Here is a 14320-nt window from a genome sequence, read left to right on the forward strand (position 1 = left end):
GGGGTTGAAGTTGCCGCCCCTGTCCCCAGTCAAAAACCTGCATGGGACTTTTGACTTCTCCCAAATTTAACCACTGATACAGCCTACTGTTGACATAAACAGTCCACACATAGCTTGATGTTATATGTATTATATGCTGTGCCCTCTTATAGTAAAGTAGGCTAGAGAAAAGAAAATCACAAGAGCAAATACACGTACCATACTGAACTGTATCCCCCCAAAAAAGGCACATATAAGTGGACCCATAGGGATCAAACCCATGTTGTTCAAGGGTCAACTGTGTACCCTTGTCATCTTCAATTAAATTTAGATTTTTTTCTGCTTTGCTTGCTGTTAATGTTATAAAAGCACCTTGTTAACTCTGGACAGTAAATGTATCTGAGATGTGTTCATATGGGCCCATCTCTGGATTTTTACGCTCATGTAGATGGTGTTAGGGTGAAGGGAGAGGGAGAGAGAATCCCAAGCAGACAATACATTGAGCGTGGAGCCTGACATGGGGCTCAATCTTGGGACCCTGAGATCTTGACCTGAGCCCTCCACCCGAACCAAGACCAAGAGCCAGACACTCAACCAACTGAGCCATCCAGGTGCCCCACTGTACCCTGTCTTTGAATGAAATGTTAGGAAGGAGATGTTCTTCGCTGCTTCGGGTCTGTACCACATGGTGAGATTTCTGCTGCAAGCCTTGCGCAGGCCTTTGACGGCTAGACCTTCCTGCCTCCTGAGATCCCCCTTCACCTTGCCTCCACAGTCCTGTGTGGATTCTGCCGAGTGGAATGTGGAAAACAAGGGTCCAAAAAACCCTCACGGTGAAAAATTATCCGTACGTTCTCAGATTACTTAATATGCGTTCTGTTGCTTCAGTGCTGGTAAGATGATAATCAATAGTGGATACACCATTTGGGGGGCAGTTTGCTCTAGGCACTGAGTTAAGAACTTTATATATTCTCGGGTTTTTAAAAAGATTTTATTTGACAGAGAGAGCACAAGTGGTAGGGGGGAAAGGTGGAGGAAGAAGCAGACTCTCCACTGAGCTGGGAATCCTGACGTGGGGCTTGATCCCCGGGCCCTGGGATTTTGGCCTGAGCCAGACACAGATGCTTAATTGACTGAGCCACCCAGGCGCCCCTGTACATTCTTATTTCACTTCTACATCTGAAATCTCTAAGTATTACTATCTCTGGTCTGGTGATGAGTAGCCAAGGACTCTGAGAGGTGTGTTGAAGCTTGTTGGAGCAAGTAGCACGTGGTCCAGGATACAGAATCACTTAAGTCCAGTCATGATGTCCTGCTCTTGGTGACGAGTCAGTAGCTTTTGCTGCCTCTTGGTCACATCTACCTATGCCTCTCTCAGAAGATTCAGGAAAGGTCCAATGTGTGGGGCTGCCAAATGATCTACCAGATGATGGTTCAGAGCAGTCTATTGTAAGGCAGAGGTCCTTAAATTATCCTCTGCTGGTCCCCTTAAGTTTCTTTTTAATTGAAAGGGTCTTATGCATCTTAAAAATAAGCACTTTTAATGAGTAAGTGTCCTAAGTAGATTCGTATTCTGTTCCAGAATTCTTTCAGCGACCTTACTCTGGTCAGGCAATAAATAGTGAGTTTCTGACCTGCGCTGTTCCCATCAGTGCTCCCATCAGGTCTGTTTCTTGAGTATTGCTGATTGCTTTAGAGAGTCCTCCTCCTCCTCCTTCTTCTTCTTTAAAATATTTTATTTATTTATTTGACAGACAGAGATTACAAGTAGTCATAGAGGCAGGCAGAGAGAGAGGGGGAAACAGGCTCCCTGCTGAGCAGAGAGCCCGATGCGGGGCTCGATCCCAGGACCCTGAGACCCTGACCTGAGCCGAAGGCAGAAGCTTAACCCACTGGGCCACCCAGGAGACACAGGTGCCCCAAGAGTCTGTCTTCTTGAATCCTCATGAGAGTTCTTATGCTGGGCATTATTACAGAGAAGGAAACTGAGGCACAGAGAGGTTAAGGCACATCAAAGCCAAATGATGAGTAAATGACAGATCCAGGCAGGATCAGTCTCTACATTTAACCACTGTGTTCCCCTAAATGCAGTATGTTGTCTCAAACTCAGAGGTGTCTCAGCCTCAGAGGTAGGCTTGTCTGGCTTCCCACTCCCCTATTTAGAAAGTGGCTTTTGGACTGAGGAGGGGTGAGAAGAAGGAGGCAGTGGACGGCACTGGGTGGCCTGTGCAGTTGTCTGAGTTATGCCCTGGAGACACAGATACTTGGTTTAGTTTCGTGATTACTCATTTCTGAAATTGGATAGTGGCTCTTGTCCTTTTGTCTACTTTCTAGGGACATTGTTTTTGGGAGAGAGGGAGCCTCCAGGAGATGGAGAAGGATTAATTAGATTTGTACTTTACATCCAACACACCTGTAAAGGGATTTGTATGTCTACAAGGGATTATAGCTTTTTAACCAGGTTTATAATTATGGTATTAAGAGGATTCATGCATTATATGGAACTTTTCAACCTTTAAAACTAGGGCACCGAGAAGAATAAATTTGTTTGCTGGAGAGAAATGGAACATAATGGTCCCTTTATGGGAAAACATTACTGTATTTTTGTAGTCTAAATAGAAAAAAAAGAAAAGGCTTTTCATAGATAAACATAATCCAATAAAAATAAATCAGTGAAGTGGTTAAAACGTTATAGTGGAGAATATTTGAACCATAGAAACGGCCCATGTGGACAAGTATGTCCCATTTGTTTTGATTCTTATTCAAATAGTCTTTTCATCAGTTCTCTTCTTAGTCAGGGAATGAATCTACCTGTCTCTTGAAGCAGTTTTGCCTTTGTTGTACTGGCTTTGAGGCTCTTGCTTCAGTTTCTTCAGCTGGAGGTCATAAACATCCCATGACATTTTGTGTGATAAATCTTCATTCTTGGGACTATAGGGTTTACTGTTCTGTTTGCAAATGGGATGGGAAGATTGAGAAGGTGGAAAATAAGAAGCAGCGCTGTATTTTTGTGGTACTGGTTGGGTTACGAGTAACCACCCGAATGGAGCTGCTCACCTTAAAAGGGTGGGGGCGGGGAGCCTTGGTAATATGGATACAGGTGTGTCTTAGGAACGCATATGCAAGGACCAAGTGGCCCTGGGGAACGAACAGGAGCTGGAGATGAGGATGGGAACTGTAATCCGTGTTCATTACAAGCACATTTATGATAGAAACGTCAGTAAGTGGAGAGGAAAGCTGACAGAAAGCAGGTAGAAATCTATGTAGCGAAACACCCGACAGTTGAGCGTGGTATTTAAATATAGCTCCATTGTATTCTTTGGAAAAAATCGTGCTCATTTGAAGAAAGTCAAACAGTATTTAGAAGTGAAAATCCTCTAAAATTCCAGTAATCAGAGGTAATTGTAACTATTTGGATAAACATCCTTCTAGATAAGTCTTCGGACATCTGGGAACACGCACATACAAATGGAATCCTAGTGCGCGTGGTCGTTTATCTGTTTTGGTCATATGGAGGGATATCTTTTCCCATCAGTAAATACAGATCTCCATCATTGTTTCCAGAGTCTGTACGGTTTATTTCACGTGTCTCTCTTGTGAACCTAGAGGGCGTTGACTTCTTTCCCTTCATAATTACTAATAATGCTATGTATGTCCATCTTATACAATTCTGCTTATACAATTACTTGCTTTGAGCAAATTCTTAGAGGTAGCATTGCTAGATCAAAGAATGTGTCAGTTTACACATGGCCAAAATAATATACGTGGTGGGCCACATGATAAGCTGTGTCTGTAATGTTTGCTATTGTCAGTCTTGGACATTTTTATCAGTCTGACAGGTTAAAAAAAACCCTCAGTTGTCTAAATTTTATTTTTTCATTGTTAGTGTACTTGATTATCTTTACAGATGTTTATTGCTATTATAATTCTTTTCATGGAAAGTTTATTGGCTATGTCCATTTCAAGGGAAATATTACTGCTTGATTTTTTTTTTTTTTTTTTTTTTTTTGCTTAATAAGGATAGCAACCTTTGTACGTCTGCTGTCCAAATATTTTAGATAAAATACTGAAATAGGTAAAACTACGTAGTTTCTTATTTCACCCTTTGATGGAAATCTCACCTTTTTTTCTTTGCCCTTTTTTTTTAAACTTAATTTTGTCATTCATAAATTTGAGATTTTTTTTTCATAAATTGGATATTTTAAAAAGGTGGCCAGCCAAATATTTCAGTCCTTTGTAGTTTCAGTTTTTGATGTCCAGTTTCTTTTGTATTTACTTTTTCTTTTTCTTTTTTTTTTAAGATTTTATTTATTATTTGACAGAGAGAGAGATCACAAGTAGATGGAGAGGCAGGCAGAGAGAGAGAGATGGGGGAAGCAGGCCCCCTGCTGAGCAGAGAGCCCAATGCAGGGCTCGATCCCAGGACTTTGAGATCATGACTTAAGCTGAAGGCAGAGACCCAATCCACTGAGCCACCCAGGCACCCCTGTATTTACTAATTTTTTAAAGATTTTATTTGTAAGCAATCTCTACACCCATCGTGGGCTGCAGAGATCAAGAATTGTGTGCTCTACCTGGAGCCAGCCAGGCACCCCTGATGTCATGTTTAGAAGGGCCTCCTCTGGGAGCACCTGTGTGGCTCAGTGGGTTAAGCCTCTGCCTTTGGCTCAGGTCATGATCCCAGGGTCCTGGGATCGAGCCCAGCATCAGGCTCTCTGCTCAGCAAGGAGCCTGCTTCCCCCTCTCTCTCTGCCTGCCTCTCTGCCTACTTGTGATCTCTGTCTGTCAAATGAATAAATAAAATCTTTAAAAAAAAATAAAAATAAAAAAATAAAAGAAGGGCCTCCTCTGTCTTCATATTACAGAATTAGTGGTATATTCTTCTAGTACTCATCTGATTCTGTTTTGTTTGTTTGTTTGTTTGTTTTTGAGTTTATTTTTCCACAGGTAGGGATCTAGACTTTTCCCTCCTCCGTAGCTAACCACGCTGTTCATGAACCAGTCTCCTACGCTTCCCCAGATAGGATTCCATGTACTTGGTCTGTTTCATATGAATACTTAGTTCTCTACCTGGATGTTCTGTTTCATCGATTCCCATGTATGCTGTCGTTCAGATATCTGTTTAACTGTGGCTGAGACGTTTTGATTTTTGCAGTTGATGGTGGTGCTTCTCTGCTTCAGATTGGGTTTCCGGGAACTGAGGTGATAAGTGGTCAGTTGTGAATGGCTCAGGGAACTGGGAATGACATGGGATCAGTTGAAGCGAGAAGGGGCCACTTCAAAGACGTGTTTCAGAAACTGAGTAAGAAAAGGGTGAACGAGACCAGAAGAGCTCATATAAGCTAATTTTAAAAAGACTAAGCATGCCTGATTTTTGTTTTAAACACTGGGGGTGGGAGCAGGTGGGTGAGGAAATGTATATATTTGGTCTTTGTTTAAATTTGAAGCCATTAAGCACTTCTGCCACAGGGAAGGGGAAAAAAAATGCGTTTCTGCCTCTTTGCCAACAGTAACATAATTTTGGTCTTTGAAATAACTGTCTTGGGACCTCAATTCCCTGTTGGTACAGCGAATTCCCAGCCCATGTGTTGTAGCGGAAATCCATTGTTTCCTGAGTTACTTCCTTTCATGCTTAGTGTGGGGGGAAATGACCAAATGTATAGATAGTTTTTTTTTTTTCTCCAGAAACTGACATCTCTAACATAACTTGATCCCGATGATGTTTATTACTGTTGTAGGTACTGCTGCTGGAAGGCTTCTCAGATGCTTTAGGATATCTTCAGGGAAATCAACTCTTTACATAAACGGAGAATTCAGGTGAGTCCTTGAAAAAAATATATCTTCTTCTCATTAGCCGCTCCCCTGCGTTGATAAAATGTAAGTGTCGAAACCTTGTCACTTAAATTGTCTCATTTGACGTTTTCTGAGGCAGGCATGTCACTGCTGGTCTTGCCACTTAAATTGTTTATTTTTCCCCCAGCAGTTGGGTGGGGTGAAGGTAGGGGCCGGCAAGGCAGGAGGAGGAGCTGTGTTTAGTCTTCCTGCATGAATAAATTCTCATTTATTCACACCCGTTGGCTTTATAAATTTGCATTTTTGAAGTGTTGGATAAGGAATTAATGTAGAAAATTCCAGTAAGTCTTTGCACCATCAGACTGGTTGGGGATTCTTGGAGCCCTCCAGGGACGGCACACGGTTGCTCTAACACGAGATAAACTTTGGGTATAGGTAGTGAGTTTCCCCCTTTGATAGTCCTGGGTGGGATTGCATGATCCCAAGTGGTGTGTGGGAGTTACCCTTGTCAGGGACAAAATACCCTCAGGAGGGACAAAGGTGATCTTCTGCAGGTCCTCGCTATTCCTGGATCGACCTTTGACAGGTTGAGAAGGGCTGGTTTACACCCCTGCACTCAAAAACTGTATCGTGGCACATGAGGCTTACCAGTTCTGTTCCTGACCAGTTCCACAACTGGGGACAAGTAGATCTTTGCTGATTTTCATACCCTCATCTGTAAAATGAAGGCTGGCCGAGCCCAGCCTGCTTCTCCCTTTCCCTCTGTTCCTCCCCACTGTTCATGCTCTCTCTCTCTCTCTCTCTCTCTCTGACAAATAGATACAATCTTAAAAAAACACACATGCACACACACACACACACACACACACAAACCCAAAAAACCCCAACTCGACAGGGTTTTAAGTTGTTGGATAAAAAGGTACAGAATTCTTCCTTCACAGCATCGTGGGCAGCTTCTTGGCCTGTGGTGTCTGACAGATAAGTGTGTATCTGTGATGTGGGGCCACTCAGAGCTAGGGATGGGGTGGCCTGGATGCCCGGCTCCAGAGAGGCGATTGCAGAGATCTTGTGTGAGGAGGGTAGGGCGGGGAAGGATGGGGAACAGCTGAGAGCTGAGCTGAGAGCAGTGGGATCACTTGTACATAGGGTGGAGAAGGGGAAGGGAGCTGTCCTGTCCAGGACCCATTTGGTTGTCCTGGTGTGCATGTTATTCTATGAGGACCTGCGGGGGGCACCAGGTGGTCCTGTTGGACTGAAGGGCCTGAGCACAGTGGGCAAAAAGTATGGCAGCCTTTCCCAGGACTTCAGATCCGAAAGCAGTGTGCTAAGTGCATTCTTATTCCATGGGTCTGCACAGAATGGAAGACTGTGGTTTGCATTGACTTCTTCCTGGGGTGGAGGGATGTATATGGGGCTCGGCATGGGTGGAGGACGGAGAGACTGGGACAGGAAAATAATGTGGGGAAGGGGCAACAAGAACACCGATTTCAGATTGCCAACATAATCCTGTCTGCTTTGGAAAGTTCTGTGATATTATGCCGTGGCCTACATAGATTGGAACACAGTGGTTCAGTCCTTTGGAATTCCTGCCCCAGTGATTTCTGGCTTTTCTTTAACATGCCTATTTTCCAGAAACTTAAATGAAATCTGACAGACTTACCTTATATTCCCTTCTGTCAACCTAGCTCTTGGTTTACTGCCTGATTTGTGTGGTTCGGTTGGGTTGCTTCCTGAGGATATTTATTTCACTGCTCTTTTTAGGAAAAAACTAGATCAAACAACAGCAGAAACATTTGTCTGAAATGTATAAGAATATGAGGAATTATCTGAAATCTTGACACTTCTGTGAGTGTCTAAAGTCGTGAGTACTTGCTTGCAGGAGCTTTTATTTTGACATGAACTAGAGAGCAGAGAATTGCTTTAAGGGACCTGGGCCTGGGTGGGTCTGAACACAACTTAATGAATGAAAAATATGATCAATCAGTCATGTTCTGAGTATATCGGAAGGCCAGGCCCTGCTTATAAAAGGTTGTGTGCATGAGAGAGGAGAGAGAGATTTATAATAAAGTGTAGAGGGTGAGGGGCACATGATAAATGACTTGTTTAGCATCGTACTTAATGACTCGTGATGTATTCCGGATTTAAGAAAAAAAATGTAATATTTTGAACTTATCTCCATTTTTCCCTACAGGCTCATAAAAAAATACTTTAAAACTATTTTTAAATGAAAAACACTGTTTCTGTCTCTCTGGGAATTTTGAATTCCCAGGGCTGTTTTGGGGCAGGGTCTTGAATCTATAAAATTCACAGCAGGATCTACATTGTCATTTGTCATTCTGGATCAGTCCCTTCAAAGCTATGATGGCTGGGGAGGTGCGTTCTTGTGCTTATTTTTCTTCATTAAAAATGTAATCTCTTATGCACTTTTGTCTCCCTGCCATCCTCCATTAGCCGGATTCTTTGGATTCCTCTGCTTGTTGGCTGTAGGCGCTGCCACTTGCTCACCCCCTGTGGGCTCCCTGAGTGGCTGGGAGCCCTAATTAGCATCCTCCTAATTAGCATCACATTCTTGATCAGGGTTCCCGGACGTGGACATGTGCTAGGCTCCTCACTCTGCTGTCTGTGCTTCCTAAATGTTTCACAACAACAACGATTTCCAGATTGTTTTTTATAATTAAACCGAAGAATACATGGATATAATAGAATGTGCTGTTTCCTTATACTTTTTGGCCAATTACGCTCACCAGTTAATTTCTTTTAATGTTAGGGGCACTTGGGTGGCTCAGTGGGTTAAAGCCTCTGCTTTCAGCTCAGGTCATGTTCCCAGGTTCCTGGGATCGCGCCCCACATCGGCCTCTCTGCTCAAAAGCGAACCTGCTTCCTCCTCTCTCTCTTTGCCTGCCTCTCCATCTACTTGTGATCTCTGTCAAATAAATAAATACAATTAAAAAAAAATTCTTTAATGTTAGACAGCCTTGTGGAGAGCTCAGGATTTGAGCCTTTTCTCAGTATAGATTGGATTTCATGGATTTACAGACTCTGGAGTATTTGTGTCTGCATTTCCGTAGTCTCCTGTAGAACACAAATCTTTAAAAATGCCGTATTTTAGCTGTGAAGTCCCATATCCTGAAGACCTCTCGTGATCATCAAAGTTGTTCTTTTTGCTGCAAATCAGAACTGGACAGCTTTCCAGAACCATTAAATGGTTAGTTTACTTGTGGAGTTTAAACCAGACTTTAAAATAGAAGTGAGCACACTGTGAGGCCAGCTGTAGTGGTACAGGTTGAGAGAAATCCTATTGCTATGATCTAAATACTAGCCTTAGAGAGTATCTTTCATTTAAAGTATGTAAGTCAAAGTAATGCATGCAAATGGTTAAAAATAGAAAATCCTGCAGAACCGCTTAGAATGAAAAGCAGCAAAGGTTTTTTTACCCCACTGCTTCCTTCACTTAGTCTTCCTTCTCAGAAGCAGCCACCTTTTTTTTCTGTAGATCATTTTCCTTTTTGTGACTTCCACATGTATAAATATTATGCTAGTAGCACAATTTCTCACATTATCAGTTTTAAGAGCTGTTTATGGTGTCTTGATGTGATTGCTGATGAGCTCACCCTGACCAGCCCGGTCTCCCTTCCTCCCTGTGGCTGATTCACATATTCAGTCCTACAGCTACTTCCTCCCTGTACCTCCCCGGCCTCCTCCAGTCTTGGTCTGTCTCCTGTATAGGCTGTTTCTTGTTTACTCCCCCACGCCCCACATCTACATTTCTATTTGGGGCAGCTCTACCTTTGATTTTCTTCAAAGAGAGGATGCAAAGGAGAGAGGCAGGCAGAAAAGCAGACCCCCACTGAGTGGGGTGCCCAATGGGGCTTAGGTGGTGGGGGGGGCAGGCTCAGTCCCACCACCCTGACATCAGACCTGAGTTAACAACCTAGAGTCGGAGGCCTAGTCACCCAGGTGCCCCTGTACCCTTGATTGTCTAGTGCTCAGAGTTGATAATAAATTTAAACTGTTGTTTAATGAGGGCTTCTGTGGCTTACCTATGACTTGATTCTGCACGTGAACTCCAAGAAGTAACATTTACTCTGTTGTGAACCGGGTAACAGCTATTACTGTCACAGCCTAGTGTGTGGTGAGTTTATAGTCCTTCCTTTCTGAGCCCGATGTCCCCACAGCTCTGTGGAGCACGTTTGAATGATTCTCCCTTTTATATGAGCACCAGGCGTATTGGGCTCAGCCTCAGGTTTGCCTAGCCTCTCAGTCTCTCCGTCCTTCCTGCAAGCCTGCTTTATGTTTGGAGGTCTTCCTCCCACAGCCCGCCTGCCTTCCACCTTCCACCAGAACCTTTTGATATCAGGGTGTGCTGCCAGCCTTCCAGCCAGTGCTCATGGCCAGGAAAAGCTTACCCCTGCTAACGCAGTCCAAAAAAGCCTGACGCTTCAGGCTCTGGTGTCTTTGAAGGGCCAGTAACCTGCTGTTTAAAGTTAGCCATCATTTATTGAGGACCTGATAGGTTAGGCCCCTAGGTATTGGAAGCCTGGTGTCCGTTGAAATCCTCACACTGGCCCTGTGGAGCAGAAGCATTGACACTCTTCCTTGAAGAAGCGGAGATCTGGATCAGAGACTCCTCCTAGGCCTCTGCTGGGAAGTACTTCTCAGAGCCTGGGGTGGGCTGAGGGCATAGGTGTGGCTTCATAAGTGAAAAACGGAGCAACATCTTACACCCTTTTCTCAGCACACCAGCCCCTCCTGAGACAACTGTTGCTGCTCCTTGGAAGCTCAGCTCTGCTCAGTTCCATCTCCATCCTTGCTATGGGTGTATTCTGGGGCCAAGAACCCGTTTTATAGATTTCTGGGACTGGATATGGGACTGTCCTTACCTACTCAGGGTTCCCTTTGTGAATTTGAAGTGAGGAATGGGGCTTCATCCATACTCAACCTGCTGGGAAGTGGGGGGAAAAGGTACTTTGACCCCTTGACATGGTCATCTGCTTTCTAGGCAAAGAGCCCATGGATGAGTGGGTGGTTACTCTTCTCCCTCTGTTAAGTCACGGCAACGGCCTTAGCAGCGGCTGCCTAAGTGCAAATAGTACTTTCTTACTAAACATCTTGACCTCTTGACTTTATGCTCTGAAGTAAGTAGTGAATGAAGGGGAGATCTTTGGGGCGCCTGGCTCAGTGGGTTAAAGCCTCTGCCTTTGGCTCAGGTCATGATCTCAGGGTCCTGGGATCAAGTCACGCATGGGGCTCTCTGCTCAGTGGGGAGCCTGCTTCCTCCTCTCTCTCTGCCTACTTGTGATCTCTCTCTCTGTCAAATAAATAAATAAAATCTTAAAATAAAAAAATAAAATAAGAAAGGGAGATCTTTAGAGCAGCGCCTAGTTTACTTATGGAAGAGACAGCTGGCCTTAGTGAGGTGGAGTCTTAATGCATAGACCGGGGTCAACATTTCCCTTGTTGCAGTGGTTACCGGGAGTAATTTCCTGCATTAAATTTCCTGCATTACAGTAGTAACAGGCAGTGCAAGGTTACCTTACTAAGAACTTGGAACAATCTAAATCTGTGTTGGCTATTTGTAATTTTTGTATTTATTGATTGTAAGGATAGGATAGGGTGCTAATTGAGTAGAGTTGTAATCTGTATGAGACATTTTTGGTTCTGGTAAACAAAGATCACTGATCCTCAGTCATATAGGTCCCTTGACACTTGGGTAAAAGTGATTTGGGTTGGGCAGGGGGGCACCTGGATGGCTCAGTCTGTTAAGCATCTGCCTTCGGTTCAGGTCATGATGCTGGGATCGAACCCCGCACTGGGCTTCTTGCTCAGTGAGAAGCCTGCTTCTCCCTCCCACTCTGGCCTTTCCCCCGTGCTCTCACTTGCTCCCCACCTCAAATGAATAAATAAAAAAATTTTTTTTTTAAAAAGTGATTCAGGGGACCGAATCTATTCGGACATTTTAAATCTTATTTTTTTTTTAAGATTTTATTTATATTTATTTATTTATATTTATTGTATTCTATTGTATTTATTTATTTGTGTGTGCAATATGTCTGCACATTACACGGATGTAGAGGCATCTGGCAGATGAGCAGAAGGAAAGTAAGTTCAAAGGAAGGAGAGATTTCTCAGGGGATAGAGGAGGTTTCCAAGAGAAGGTAGCATTTATTTCTGGGTTAATGGATTTAAGTTTTGCTACTTCTCACAGAACAGACGATGAACGACAGTGGGTTAAACAAGCTAGAAGTTGATGTTTTTTCACCTAGAATGAAGTCCTGAGGTGGGGTTGCCAGAGACTTGGGCTCCTGGCAGGGTGAGTAAAATTTCACACCTCTCTTCAGGGTAAACTTATTTTTTCTTTTTTTCAGGGTATGAAAAGTGAGGGTCAATTTTTAAAATCAGTGCTGAAAGCAAAAATCCCTTATAGGCAAAATGGCTCCTAAACGTCCCTTGGGAAGATGTCACTGGAGGGGCTGATATTCTCTCTCCTAGTCAGGCTAGCAGAGTGGACTTTGCTCCCTCTGCAAGAGCTTGCTGCTAAGTAGTTGGCCTCTGTGTTTAAGGGCCATGCTGTAAACTAAGGAAGACTTCCAGCATCCAGATAGGACCCCAAGAGAAATTTCCTTCCCTCGGGCTTCCTCAGTTACTGAAAATCCTTGTGCCCCTCCCATGGTCTTTCTGGGGCTTGCTTGCTCACTGAGAAGAGTAGAAGTGGAACTGTCTGTCGGATTGCTTATTCATACCTTTTCTCATCAAAGCTTTCAAACACGTTCAAAAGTGAAGAGAATTTTATAGTCAACTTTGGGTCTACTGCCCAGGTTCAGCATGGATTAACCTTAGAGTTGTTTTGTCTGCAGACTTCTTTCTTTCCACTCATGATTTTGAAGCACATCCTTGCTATTTTATTTTTTTCTTCTATTATTGTTTCAGTATTTGTCCTTAAAATATAGGACTTATACCATATCACAATAGAACCATAACAATTACTGGTATTACCTTAATACCATGAAATATCAAATTCATGTTTGAATTTTCTGTTGTCCTACATACTTTTTTGTTTCTTAGAATCAGAATCCAAATAAGGCTTATACATGGTAATTGACAGGTACTTCTTTAATCCCCTTTTAATCTATCCTGACCCTCCCATCCACTCCCCCACTACCGTGATTTGTTTGTTGAAGAAACTGGGTTATTTATCCTTTAGAGCAGAGAATCTCAAATGGAATGATCTCCCTCCCCCATCTCGAAATATTTGACAGTGTTGGGAGATATTTTTAGTTGTCACAGTGTTGGGGGCGGGGGGAGGGGACTGCTTCCTGGCATCTAGTGGGTAGAGGCTGAGGATGTTGCTAAATCCTCCGGTACTCAAGGCAGCCCCCTCACAGCAAAGAAGTATCTGGCCTAAAAGGTTGATAGTCCTAGATTGAGAAACTCTACTGTAGCATTTCCCATAGTGAGAATTTTAATCATTTCTTCCCCCTGGTGCCATTTAACTTATTTTTCTGTTCCTTGTGTTTTCTGTGATTTGTTAAAGCTTGAGTTCTGGTCACATTCAGATCTGGATTTTTTTTCTTCTTAGTCAAGGCTACGTATTTTCATTGAATATATAGTCACTGGTGGTCTCTCTTTTTGTGGTATAATTGGTCTTTGATCATTGCCTATATCTTTCCATTTATTAGTGATTGTGAAATAGTGATTCCCAGTTCTGTCATCCCTTCCTTATTTGTTTACAAGAAGTCTCACATAAAGACAAGTTTAATGTCAATAACTTGTTTACCTTGAGGTTTAGGCAGGAAAGGATAAACACTTGATATTTTCCCTGTCTTTTCAAAACAGTGAGTTCCCTGGTGGCATTCTCTAATGGTGACCACTGAAGTTTTATTTCTTGTTTGTTTTGCTTTTTTTCTCTTTTCAGTGTAAATATGATGGAGGCATTTCAAATTAATCTTCTTACTGATAGTCACAGTGTCCCATGTTTGGCCAGTAGCAACTAATTCAAGTTGGCTCCCAAGTCCTCTTGACAAAAACTTTTTTTGTATCCTTCCTGGTGTCATACCATGACACAGGGTTGTCTTACCCATTTCTTACTCCAAACTTAGACTTACTACTTCTTCAAGGAACCCTGGTTCCTTTGAGTATTTCAAAGGTATGGTGTGAAAACTGGGAACGTTTATCGTCATTTGGATTCATCATTGCTTCTGGGTCTTTTCAGTGGATCAAGCTAGGGAATATGACTGTGTGTGTTTGTGTGTATGTTACATAAGGACAAAACCAATTATTAGTGCATACAGATACTTGTAAGTAAAATGCAGGTGTATTCATCAATTTTATATCTATGTTCTTTTGTCCACCCTGGTTCTCAGTGATACCATAGTTTTTCATTTGCTTTATTTCCTGCTGCATACAGCATAGACCTAGTCTTCGAGATGTTTGGAATAGTTCTTATCTATATGATGATGCCACTAACTGTATATATAATTAGGTTCATTGTTGGATTTTATTTTTGGTTTTTAGAGAGTCCTTTTTCAATTGAAATTTGTGCAACCTGATT

General features: G+C 42.8%; 1 protein-coding gene across 4 annotated transcripts in view; it reads left to right on the forward strand.

Moving 5' to 3' along the window:
- The window catches only part of TLN2 (talin 2), a 424752-nt gene that overhangs the window by 165757 nt on the left and 244675 nt on the right, over positions 1-14320 (forward strand). For all 4 annotated transcript variants that reach the window (XR_009355411.1, XM_059180687.1, XM_059180690.1 and 1 more), the window contains one exon: positions 5718-5796. The gene's annotated coding sequence lies outside the window, so the exon portion shown is untranslated. The remainder of the gene's footprint in view (positions 1-5717; positions 5797-14320) is intronic.

Source organism: Mustela lutreola, chromosome 7 (assembly GCF_030435805.1).
Source record: "Mustela lutreola isolate mMusLut2 chromosome 7, mMusLut2.pri, whole genome shotgun sequence".
Lineage (NCBI taxonomy): Eukaryota > Metazoa > Chordata > Mammalia > Carnivora > Mustelidae > Mustela > Mustela lutreola.